Genomic DNA, 14,860 nt, shown 5'->3' on the forward strand with positions numbered 1-14,860 from the left:
AATACACTAACATATGATGGAGAGTGTAGTTAATACACTAACATATGATGGAGGGTGTAGTTAATACTAAAATATGATGGAGGGTGTAGTTAATACACTAACATATGATGGAGGGTGTAGTCAATACACTAGAATATGATGGAGGGTGTAGTTACCACGAACATATGATGGAGGGTGTAGTTAATACTAACATATGATGGAGGGTGTAGTTAACACTAACATATGATGGAGGGTGTAGTTACCACGAACATATGATGGAGGGTGTAGTTAATACACTAACATATGATGGAGGGTGTAGTTAATACACTAACATATGATGGAGGGTGTAGTTAATACTAACATATGATGGAGGGTGTAGTTAATACACTAAAATATGATGGAGGGTGTAGTTAATACACTAACATATGATGGAGGGTGTAGTTAATACACTAACATATGATGGAGAGTGTAGTTAATACACTAACATATGATGGAGAGTGTAGTTAATACACTAACATATGATGGAGAGTGTAGTTAACACTAACATATGATGGAGAGTGTAGTTAACACTAACATATGATGGAGGGTGTAGTTAATACACTAAAACATGATGGAGGGTGTAGTTAATACACTAACATATGATGGAGGGTGTAGTTAATACACTAAAATAGGATGGAGGGTGTAGTTAATACTAAAATAGGATGGAGGGTGTAGTTAATACACTAACATATGATGGAGAGTGTAGTTAATACACTAACATATGATGGAGGGTGTAGTTAATACTAAAATATGATGGAGGGTGTAGTTAATACACTAACATATGATGGAGGGTGTAGTCAATACACTAGAATATGATGGAGGGTGTAGTTACCACGAACATATGATGGAGGGTGTAGTTAATACTAACATATGATGGAGGGTGTAGTTAATACTAACATATGATGGAGGGTGTAGTTAACACTAACATATGATGGAGGGTGTAGTTACCACGAACATATGATGGAGGGTGTAGTTAATACTAACATATGATGGAGGGTGTAGTTAACACTAACATATGATGGAGGGTGTAGTTAATACTAACATATGATGGAGGGTGTAGTTAATACACTAACATATGATGGAGGGTGTAGTTAATACTAACATATGATGGAGGGTGTAGTTAATACACTAAAATATGATGGAGGGTGTAGTTAATACACTAACATATGATGGAGGGTGTAGTTAATACACTAACATATGATGGAGAGTGTAGTTAATACACTAACATATGATGGAGGGTGTAGTTAATACACTAACATATGATGGAGGGTGTAGTTAATACTAACATATGATGGAGGGTGTAGTTAATACACTAAAATATGATGGAGGGTGTAGTTAATACACTAACATATGATGGAGGGTGTAGTTAATACACTAACATATGATGGAGAGTGTAGTTAATACACTAACATATGATGGAGAGTGTAGTTAATACACTAACATATGATGGAGGGTGTAGTTAACACTAACATATGATGGAGAGTGTAGTTAACACTAACATATGATGGAGGGTGTAGTTAATACACTAAAATATGATGGAGGGTGTAGTTAATACACTAACATATGATGGAGGGTGTAGTTAATACACTAAAATAGGATGGAGGGTGTAGTTAATACTAAAATAGGATGGAGGGTGTAGTTAATACACTAACATATGATGGAGAGTGTAGTTAATACACTAACATATGATGGAGGGTGTAGTTAATACTAAAATATGATGGAGGGTGTAGTTAATACACTAACATATGATGGAGGGTGTAGTCAAAACACTAGAATATGATGGAGGGTGTAGTTACCACGAACATATGATGGAGGGTGTAGTTAATACTAACATATGATGGAGGGTGTAGTTAACACTAACATATGATGGAGGGTGTAGTTACCACGAACATATGATGGAGGGTGTAGTTAATACTAACATATGATGGAGGGTGTAGTTAACACTAACATATGATGGAGGGTGTAGTTAATACTAACATATGATGGAGGGTGTAGTTAATACACTAACATATGATGGAGGGTGTAGTTAATACACTAACATATGATGGAGGGTGTAGTTAATACACTAACATATGATGGAGGGTGTAGTTAATACTAACATATGATGGAGGGTGTAGTTAACACTAACATATGATGGAGGGTGTAGTTAATACTAACATATGATGGAGGGTGTAGTTAATACACTAACATATGATGGAGGGTGTAGTTAATACTAACATATGATGGAGGGTGTAGTTAACACTAACATATGATGGAGGGTGTAGTTAATACTAACATATGATGGAGGGTGTAGTTAATACACTAACATATGATGGAGGGTGTAGTCAATACACTAACATATGATGGAGGGTGTAGTTAATACTAACATATGATGGAGGGTGTAGTTAATACTAACATATGATGGAGGGTGTAGTTAATACTAACATATGATGGAGGGTGTAGTTAATACACTAACATATGATGGAGGGTGTAGTTAATACTAACATATGATGGAGGGTGTAGTCAATACACTAACATATGATGGAGGGTGTAGTTAATACACTAACATATGATGGAGGGTGTAGTTAACACTAACATATGATGGAGGGTGTAGTTAATACTAACATATGATGGAGGGTGTAGTTAATACACTAACATATGATGGAGGGTGTAGTTAATACTAAAATAGGATGGAGGGTGTAGTTAATACACTACAATATGATGGAGGGTGTAGTTAAAAATAACATATGATGGAGGGTGTAGTTAATACACTAAAATAGGATGGAGGGTGTAGTTAACACTAACATATGATGGAGGGTGTAGTTAATACACTAACATATGATGGAGGGTGTAGTTAATACTAACATATGATGGAGGGTGTAGTTAATACACTAACATATGATGGAGGGTGTAGTCAATACACTAACATATGATGGAGGGTGTAGTTAATACACTAACATATGATGGAGGGTGTAGTCAATACACTAACATATGATGGAGGGTGTAGTTAATACACTAACATATGATGGAGGGTGTAGTTAACACTAACATATGATGGAGGGTGTAGTTAATACTAACATATGATGGAGGGTGTAGTTAATACACTAACATATGATGGAGGGTGTAGTTAATACTAAAATAGGATGGAGGGTGTAGTTAATACACTACAATATGATGGAGGGTGTAGTTAAAAATAACATATGATGGAGGGTGTAGTTAATACACTAAAATAGGATGGAGGGTGTAGTTAACACTAACATATGATGGAGGGTGTAGTTAATACACTAACATATGATGGAGGGTGTAGTTAATACTAACATATGATGGAGGGTGTAGTTAATACACTAACATATGATGGAGGGTGTAGTTAATACTAACATATGATGGAGGGTGTAGTTAATACACTAAAATAGGATGGAGGGTGTAGTTAATACTAACATATGATGGAGGGTGTAGTTAATACTAACATATGATGGAGGGTGTAGTTAATACACTAACATATGATGGAGGGTGTAGTTAATACTAAAATATGATGGAGGGTGTAGTTAATACTAACATATGATGGAGAGTGTAGTTAATACACTAACATATGATGGAGGGTGTAGTTAATACAATAAAATAGGATGGAGGGTGTAGTTAACACTAACATATGATGGAGGGTGTAGTTAATACACTAACATATGATGGAGGGTGTAGTTAATACTAACATATGATGGAGGGTGTAGTTAATACACTAAAATATGATGGAGGGTGTAGTTAATACACTAACATATGATGGAGGGTGTAGTTAACACTAACATATGATGGAGGGTGTAGTTAATACACTAAAATATGATGGAGGGTGTAGTTAATACACTAACATATGATGGAGGGTGTAGTTAATACTAACATATGATGGAGGGTGTAGTTAATACACTAAAATAGGATGGAGGGTGTAGTTAACACTAACATATGATGGAGGGTGTAGTTAATACACTAACATATGATGGAGGGTGTAGTTAATACTAACATATGATGGAGGGTGTAGTTAATACACTAAAATAGGATGGAGGGTGTAGTTAACACTAACATATGATGGAGGGTGTAGTTAATACACTAAAATATGATGGAGGGTGTAGTTAATACTAAAATATGATGGAGGGTGTAGTTAATACTAACATATGATGGAGGGTGTAGTTAATACACTAACATATGATGGAGGGTGTAGTTAATACACTAAAATATGATGGAGGGTGTAGTTAATACACTAACATATGATGGAGGGTGTAGTTAATACACTAACATATGATGGAGAATGTAGTTAATACACTAAAATATGATGGAGGGTGTAGCTAATACTAACATATGATGGAGGGTGTAGTTAATACACTAACATATGATGGAGGGTGTAGTTAATACACTAAAATATGATGGAGGGTGTAGTTGATACTAAAATAGGATGGAGGGTGTAGTTAATACACTAACATATGATGGAGGGTGTAGTTAATACACTAACATATGATGGAGAGTGTAGTTAATACACTAACATATGATGGAGGGTGTAGTTAATACACTAACATATGATGGAGGGTGTAGTTAATACTAACATATGATGGAGGGTGTAGTTAATACACTAAAATATGATGGAGGGTGTAGTTAATACACTAACATATGATGGAGGGTGTAGTTAATACACTAACATATGATGGAGAGTGTAGTTAATACACTAACATATGATGGAGGGTGTAGTTAATACACTAACATATGATGGAGGGTGTAGTTAATACACTAACATATGATGGAGGGTGTAGTTAATACTAACATATGATGGAGGGTGTAGTTAATACACTAAAATATGATGGAGGGTGTAGTTAATACACTAACATATGATGGAGGGTGTAGTTAATACACTAACATATGATGGAGAGTGTAGTTAATACACTAACATATGATGGAGGGTGTAGTTAATACACTAACATATGATGGAGGGTGTAGTTAATACTAACATATGATGGAGGGTGTAGTTAATACACTAAAATATGATGGAGGGTGTAGTTAATACACTAACATATGATGGAGGGTGTAGTTAATACACTAACATATGATGGAGAGTGTAGTTAATACACTAAAATATGATGGAGGGTGTAGTTAATACACTAACATATGATGGAGAGTGTAGTTAATACACTAACATATGATGGAGAGTGTAGTTAATACACTAACATATGATGGAGAGTGTAGTTAACACTAACATATGATGGAGAGTGTAGTTAACACTAACATATGATGGAGGGTGTAGTTAATACACTAAAATATGATGGAGGGTGTAGTTAATACACTAACATATGATGGAGGGTGTAGTTAATACTAACATATGATGGAGGGTGTAGTTAATACACTAAAATATGATGGAGGGTGTAGTTAATACACTAACATATGATGAGGGTGTAGTTAATACACTAACATATGATGGAGGGTGTAGTTAATACACTAACATATGATGGAGGGTGTAGTTAATACACTAACATATGATGGAGGGTGTAGTTAATACTAAAATATGATGGAGGGTGTAGTTAATACACTAACATATGATGGAGGGTGTAGTTAATACTAACATATGATGGAGGGTGTAGTTAATACTAAAATATGATGGAGGGTGTAGTTAATACACTAACATATGATGGAGGGTGTAGTTAATACTAACATATGATGGAGGGTGTAGTTAATACACTAAAATATGATGGAGGGTGTAGGTAATACTAACATATGATGGAGGGTGTAGTTAATACAGTAACATATGATGGAGAGTGTAGTTAATACACTAAAATATGATGGAGGGTGTAGTTAATACACTAACATATGATGGAGAGTGTAGTTAACACTAACATATGATGGAGGGTGTAGTTAATACACTAAAATATGATGGAGGGTGTAGTTAATACACTAACATATGATGGAGGGTGTAGTTAATACTAACATATGATGGAGGGTGTAGTTAATACTAACATATGATGGAGGGTGTAGTTAATACACTAAAATATGATGGAGGGTGTAGTTAATACACTAACATATGATGGAGGATGTAGTTAATACACTAACATATGATGGAGGGTGTAGTTAATACACTAAAATATGATGGAGGGTGTAGTTAATACACTAACATATGATGGAGAGTGTAGTTAATACACTAACATATGATGGAGGGTGTAGTTAACACACTAACATATGATGGAGGGTGTAGTTAATACACTAAAATATGATGGAGGGTGTAGTTAATACACTAACATATGATGGAGGGTGTAGTTAATACACTAACATATGATGGAGAATGTAGTTAATACACTAAAATATGATGGAGAGTGTAGTTAATACTAAAATAGGATGGAGGGTGTAGTTAATACTAACATATGATGGAGAGTGTAGTTAATACACTAAAATATGATGGAGGGTGTAGCTAATACTAACATATGATGGAGGGTGTAGTTAATACACTAACATATGATGGAGGGTGTAGTTAATACACTAAAATATGATGGAGGGTGTAGTTAATACTAAAATAGGATGGAGGGTGTAGTTAATACACTAACATATGATGGAGGGTGTAGTTAATACACTAACATATGATGGAGAGTGTAGTTAATACACTAACATATGATGGAGGGTGTAGTTAATACACTAAAATATGATGGAGGGTGTAGTTAATACTAAAATAGGATGGAGGGTGTAGTTAATACACTAACATATGATGGAGGGTGTAGTTAATACTAACATATGATGGAGGGTGTAGTTAATACACTAAAATATGATGGAGGGTGTAGTTAATACACTAACATATGATGGAGGGTGTAGTTAATACACTAACATATGATGGAGAGTGTAGTTAATACACTAACATATGATGGAGGGTGTAGTTAATACACTAACATATGATGGAGGGTGTAGTTAATACTAACATATGATGGAGGGTGTAGTTAATACACTAAAATATGATGGAGGGTGTAGTTAATACACTAACATATGATGGAGGGTGTAGTTAATACACTAACATATGATGGAGAGTGTAGTTAATACACTAACATATGATGGAGGGTGTAGTTAATACACTAACATATGATGGAGGGTGTAGTTAATACTAACATATGATGGAGGGTGTAGTTAATACTAACATATGATGGAGGGTGTAGTTAATACACTAAAATATGATGGAGGGTGTAGTTAATACACTAACATATGATGGAGGGTGTAGTTAATACACTAACATATGATGGAGAGTGTAGTTAATACACTAAAATATGATGGAGGGTGTAGTTAATACACTAACATATGATGGAGAGTGTAGTTAACACTAACATATGATGGAGGGTGTAGTTAATACACTAAAATATGATGGAGGGTGTAGTTAATACACTAACATATGATGGAGAGTGTAGTTAATACACTAACATATGATGGAGAGTGTAGTTAATACACTAAAATATGATGGAGGGTGTAGTTAATACACTAACATATGATGGAGAGTGTAGTTAACACTAACATATGATGGAGGGTGTAGTTAATACACTAAAATATGATGGAGGGTGTAGTTAATACACTAAAATATGATGGAGGGTGTAGTTAATACACTAACATATGATGGAGGGTGTAGTTAATACACTAACATATGATGGAGAGTGTAGTTAACACTAACATATGATGGAGGGTGTAGTTAATACACTAACATATGATGGAGGGTGTAGTTAATACACTAACATATGATGGAGAGTGTAGTTAATACACTAACATATGATGGAGGGTGTAGTTAATACTAACATATGATGGAGGGTGTAGTTAATACACTAAAATATGATGGAGGGTGTAGTTAATACACTAACATATGATGGAGGGTGTAGTTAATACTAACATATGATGGAGGGTGTAGTTAATACACTAACATATGATGGAGGGTGTAGTTAATACACTAACATATGATGGAGGGTGTAGTTAATACACTAACATATGATGGAGGGTGTAGTTAATACTAAAATATGATGGAGGGTGTAGTTAATACACTAACATATGATGGAGGGTGTAGTTAATACTAACATATGATGGAGGGTGTAGTTAATACTAAAATATGATGGAGGGTGTAGTTAATACACTAACATATGATGGAGGGTGTAGTTAATACTAACATATGATGGAGGGTGTAGTTAATACACTAAAATATGATGGAGGGTGTAGTTAATACTAACATATGATGGAGGGTGTAGTTAATACACTAACATATGATGGAGAGTGTAGTTAATACACTAAAATATGATGGAGGGTGTAGTTAATACACTAACATATGATGGAGGGTGTAGTTAATACTAACATATGATGGAGGGTGTAGTTAATACTAACATATGATGGAGGGTGTAGTTAATACACTAAAATATGATGGAGGGTGTAGTTAATACACTAACATATGATGGAGGGTGTAGTTAATACACTAAAATATGATGGAGGGTGTAGTTAATACTAACATATGATGGAGGGTGTAGTTAATACACTAACATATGATGGAGAGTGTAGTTAATACACTAACATATGATGGAGAGTGTAGTTAATACACTAAAATATGATGGAGGGTGTAGTTAATACTAACATATGATGGAGGGTGTAGTTAATACACTAACATATGATGGAGAGTGTAGTTAATACACTAACATATGATGGAGGGTGTAGTTAATACACTAACATATGATGGAGGGTGTAGTTAATACACTAACATATGATGGAGGGTGTAGTTAATACACTAACATATGATGGAGGGTGTAGTTAATACACTAACATATGATGGAGGGTGTAGTTAATACTAAAATATGATGGAGGGTGTAGTTAATACACTAACATATGATGGAGGGTGTAGTTAACACTAACATATGATGGAGGGTGTAGTTAATACTAAAATATGATGGAGGGTGTAGTTAATACACTAACATATGATGGAGGGTGTAGTTAATACTAACATATGATGGAGGGTGTAGTTAATACACTAACATATGATGGAGGGTGTAGTTAATACACTAACATATGATGGAGGGTGTAGTTAATACACTAACATATGATGGAGGGTGTAGTTAATACTAAAATATGATGGAGGGTGTAGTTAATACACTAACATATGATGGAGGGTGTAGTTAACACTAACATATGATGAAGGGTGTAGTTAATACTAACATATGATGGATGTTGTTGCCATGGTAACAAACAGGTACAGATATCATGTTGACCCCGCCCCCCCCCCTCACTGTCTCTGTTTGGCTGGAATCCGCTGTAGGAGACTGTTGGAGAGGTCAAGGTGTCGAGCTGGGCTCTGACCGAGGTGATGTACACCTTTGAGGGGTCGGAGAAGACCTCCGTCAGGTTGCAGACCAGGGGGTCCTGAACAGTCTGGCATCCAGGAACAGGAATCCAGGAAGTGTCCCTGCAGAGACCGGGGGGGGGGGGTTCAGTAGATTAAAGAGAGCAGAAGAGAAACGTTGACTGTTTGATGACTGAGGTTTGAGCAACACATCTATATAACCCACGTACGTATCTGGGATGACGCTGACGCTGTAGGAGACTCCTGGGGGGGTCCCTGCTCCTCGCCCCCATCTCAACATGTGAATCAAATGATCCGAGGTCAAGTTCACGTTGACCGGCGGCGGGAGTTCAGTCATTGCTGCAACACAGACCAACAGGACAATACGTCAACATGATCTACACACAGAGGTTTCCAACTGTCGGTGAACACCTCGTTGTGTACCCGTGGTTTCCAACTGTCGGTGAACACCTCGTTGTGTACCCGTGGTTTCCAACTGTCAGTGAACACCTCGTTGTGTACCCGTGGTTTCCAACTGTCGGTGAACACCTCGTTATGTACCCGTGGTTTCCAACTGTCGGTGAACACCTCGTTGTGTACCCGTGGTTTCCAACTGTCGGTGAACACCTCGTTGTGTACCCGTGGTTTCCAACTGTCGGTGAACACCTCGTTGTGTACCCGTGGTTTCCCACTGTCGGCGAACACCTCGTTGTGTACCCGTGGTTTCCCACTGTCGGCGAACACCTCGTTATGTACCCGTGGTTTCCAACTGTCGGTGAACACCTCGTTATGTACCCGTGGTTTCCCACTGTCGGCGAACACCTCGTTGTGTACCCGTGGTTTCCAACTGTCGGCGAACACCTCGTTGTGTACCCGTGGTTTCCCACTGTCGGCGAACACCTTGTTATGTACCCGTGGTTTCCAACTGTCGGTGAACACCTCGTTATGTACCCGTGGTTTCCAACTGTCGGTGAACACCTCGTTGTGTACCCGTGGTTTCCCACTGTCGGCGAACACCTCGTTGTGTACCCGTGGTTTCCCACTGTCGGCGAACACCTCGTTGTGTACCCGTGGTTTCCAACTGTCGGCGAACACCTCGTTGTGTACCCGTGGTTTCCCACTGTCGGCGAACACCTCGTTGTGTACCCGTGGTTTCCCACTGTCGGCGAACACCTCGTTGTGTACCCGTGGTTTCCCACTGTCGGCGAACACCTCGTTATGTACCCGTGGTTTCCAACTGTCGGCGAACACCTCGTTGTGTACCCGTGGTTTCCCACTGTCGGCGAACACCTTGTTATGTACCCGTGGTTTCCAACTGTCGGTGAACACCTCATTGTGTACCCGTGGTTTCCCACTGTCGGCGAACACCTCGTTGTGTACCCGTGGTTTCCCACTGTCGGTGAACACCTCGTTGTGTACCCGTGGTTTCCCACTGTCGGCGAACACCTTGTTATGTACCCGTGGTTTCCAACTGTCGGTGAACACCTCGTTGTGTACCCGTGGTTTCCCACTGTCGGCGAACACCTCGTTATGTACCCGTGGTTTCCCACTGTCGGCGAACACCTCGTTGTGTACCCGTGGTTTCCCACTGTCGGCGAACACCTCGTTGTGTACCCGTGGTTTCCAACTGTCGGTGAACACCTCGTTGTGTACCCGTGGTTTCCAACTGTCATGAACTCATATTTATAAATATATATATGTAAATATATTTTACATTCAGATTCTATGAAAGGAGACTTTCTGTAGACACGTGACTGTGAACTCACCTGGAAGCACCTGAGACAGCCAGGTGAGCATCCATATGAGAGCAGCCATGACAGGCAGACCATCTCTGCAGCTCAGCGGTCAGGCCCCGTGCTGCTTTCACTTTCCTTATGACTGTGTGGGACATGACACAACTCTGTTATTTTAACTGACATGAACATAATTCATATTAAACATGAAGGTTCAGCTGCTTCAGTTTAATCAGTTTAAACAGTTTAATCAGTTTAAACAGTTTAATCAGTTTAAACAGTTTAATCAGTTTAAACAGTTTAATCAGTTTAATCAGTTTAAACAGTTTAATCAGTTTAAACTCTGGTATAGTTTTTTTTATTTCAACAGTTAACATTCAGTTAGCTTCATTTGAACAGTTAGCAGCTACATACAGAAACAAACATTATGTACAGTCACAGTCATTAAACATTAAACTGTCCTCCAGACTGAGGAGATAAAGAATGAACTGTTAAAAACATCAGGCTCCTCTGCTCGCAGACTTTCTGCCGGAAACCGAACGTTATCTCCCGCTAGCTTCACGAGCTACCGGGACAGCTGTTAGCATGTGAGCTAACTACGAAGAGCTACTTTAATTGAGAATCTAAATCTGTCAATTAGATGTAATAAATTAAATATTAGATGAAATATGACACGAACCTGAGCCTCCAAGTTTCTGCTGCCGCTAACAGACCACAATGCGCTGCTGCCTTCAAGGACCTCCTGGAAAACTGTAAACTCCAGTAAACGCCGCTGATTAGCTTAATTACTGGATACAATATTATAAATTAAATCAAAATTGAAACATAATGATAATGAAGTTCCTTCTGTGTGTTTGTGTCAATGAACATCAGCAGTGCTTATGATTCAGGTCAAAGTTCAGTAGTTACTAAACAACACTTATTAAACAACATAAAGACACAAACTCGTTTTATTTCTCTGGTTTTATACGATCTGACTTATTCATAAAAAACATTAACTTCAGATCTGCGTTTGTTTCTTCAGATTCAAAGTTTTTTTTTTCTTTTAACAACACGTTTCTGCTCGGCTGAAACGGGATTCCACGAGTCCGAGGTCACGTGAAGGCCACATGAAAAGAAGCGTTGACAGTAAATCACGTGACCTCTAAGAAGCGGAAGAAACCTCTGATTGGAGAGAATAATAACAGTTAATGAAAAACAATGACAAGAAAATAATAATAGTAAAAACAATAAAAATAAATGTTTTTAATCAGAGTTTTAATTAAGATCGGTAAATGGCCTTAAGCTTGTATATTTATTTTCTAGTCTTCTGAATACTCAAAGCACTTATACAGTAAAGAGTCCGTCAGTATTAACTCATCCATTCACACACTGATGGTAGAGGCTGCTGAGTAAAGAGTCCGTCAGTATTAACTCATCCATTCACACACTGATGGTAGAGGCTGCTGAGTAAAGAGTCCGTCAGTATTAACTCATCCATTCATACACATTCACACACTGATGGTAGAGGCTGCTGAGTAAAGAGTCCATCAGTATTAACTCATCCATTCATACACATTCACACACTGATGGTAGAGGCTGCTGTGTAAAGAGTCCGTCAGTATTAACTCATCCATTCACACACTGATGGTAGAGGCTGCTGAGTAAAGAGTCCGTCAGTATTAACTCATCCATTCATACACATTCACACACTGATGGTAGAGGCCGCTGAGTAAAGAGTCCGTCAGTATTAACTCATCCATTCATACACATTCACACACTGATGGTAGAGGCTGCTGAGTAAAGAGTCCGTCAGTATTAACTCATCCACTCACACACTGATGGTAGAGGCTGCTGTGTAAAGAGTCCGTCAGTATTAACTCATCCACTCACACACTGATGGTAGAGGCTGCTGAGTAAAGAGTCCATCAGTATTAACTCATCCATTCACACACTGATGGTAGAGGCCGCTGAGTAAAGAGTCCGTCAGTATTAACTCATCCATTCATACACATTCACACACTGATGGTAGAGGCTGCTGAGTAAAGAGTCCGTCAGTATTAACTCATCCATTCATACACATTCACACACTGATGGTAGAGGCTGCTGTGTAAAGAGTCCGTCAGTATTAACTCATCCATTCATACACATTCACACATCACTAATGCAGCAGAAGGATCTGTGTCTTTGACATATCTACATGTGGCTGCAGGAGCTGGGGTTCAAACCACCGACCTTCCAGTTGAGATTCGACCGACTCTACCACTGAGCGACAGCATCAAACTGCTGCTGCCTCGGGTTTTTTAAATGCAAAAACTAGACAACAACTCTGAAGTTCAACAGTGAAACATGAGATTTAATAAGAACAATCAGAAGCTGTGATTTACACATTCAGCCTGCCTTTACTCTTTTGGACCTCACCGGCTCCCTAGTGAGGGAATTTTATCAGATATATGGCCAATCTGGGAATAAATTCCTTACCAACCAATTTCTACACCAATGTGTTTCTAAAGGTGTGTAGTTACACATATAAAAAGATTTAAATTCAACTCCTTTAGGAAAATCCGTGAGAGCTGCTGAAACTTCGGGTACCTGGAACCCTATTGGTTGAAAATTTGAAATTTTTGATTTTTTTTACATGTGCCTTAAATAGCATATTAAGGTTAAATTAGGGGTTATTTGGGGCTATTTATTTTGCACCAAAACCACTCCTTGGTAGAGAAACGGCCACGCCCACTTTTCCAGCTCTCTTGAAAACCCTTTGTTTAGGTGAAAATCAATGTTGGGTAGGGACAAGCTTAGAGTATGAGCTGACTTGTCATTGTTCAACCAAAAAGGTCAAAAAATTAACAAGGCGAACAAAGCAGGCTTTTCCAAAACAAGCCTGAAAGACTGAAGATCCGCTTGACCTCACAGACCAACCCTGCTCCAGTCTGGTGGTTGATGGAGGATGGCTTCTCTACTTGGTAAAGTGGGAACAAGGTCAGACTTGGCAGGAGATTGCAGGCAGTTACCTGAGGTTTGTGCAGTGTCTAGGCAGTCGCTCCCAGAAGATCATTGTGGTCTTTGATGGCTATAATAGCTCGCCAAAAGATCATGACCACATCCAGTGTAAGAACTCCTGCTGCAATCTACAGATTCGACTAGATATGATACATTTGACAACATCAGTGTTTCCCCTACCATTATATTAGGGGGGGGCTTTTTGTGCCTTTATTGTAGAGATAGGATAGTGGATAGAGTTGGAAATCAGGGGCATAAGTCATTTAAGGATACCTTCCTGATAGACACACCAAGATTCCTTCAAGTGTTTGTGTCACTGTGTCGGTGTGCACCCCCCCAAACTCAAACTCAAATTTAATAGTACTTACATATCACAGTTAAAATCATCTTGCAATATCTCTTTGACCAGTGAATATTATTTGATATGTGTGGAATCTATTGTGTCTGTCAATGATCCACAGGATGGCTTGAGCATGTCGGGCACCTGCCACTCAAAACTCACTCTCTTGCTACAAATGTTAACAAACTGCAACATTTAACAGTTAATAAAAGGTAGTTACCATCACTAATACATTTATAAATAGACCTATGAAGATACTTTATAATTCACATGCAACAAGCAACATTGATTTTCACCTAAACAAAGGGTTTTCAAGAGAGCTGGAAAAGTGGGCGTGACCGTTTCTCTACCAAGGAGTGGTTTTGGTGCAAAATAAATAGCCCCAAATAACCCCTAATTTAACCTTAATATGCTATTTAAGGCACATGTAAAAAAAAATCAAAAATTTCAAATTTTCAACCAATAGGTTTCCAGGTACCCGAAGTTTCAGCAGCTCTCGTGGAT

This window comes from Labrus bergylta, chromosome 13 (assembly GCF_963930695.1).
Source record: "Labrus bergylta chromosome 13, fLabBer1.1, whole genome shotgun sequence".
Classification (NCBI taxonomy): Eukaryota; Metazoa; Chordata; class Actinopteri; order Labriformes; family Labridae; genus Labrus; species Labrus bergylta.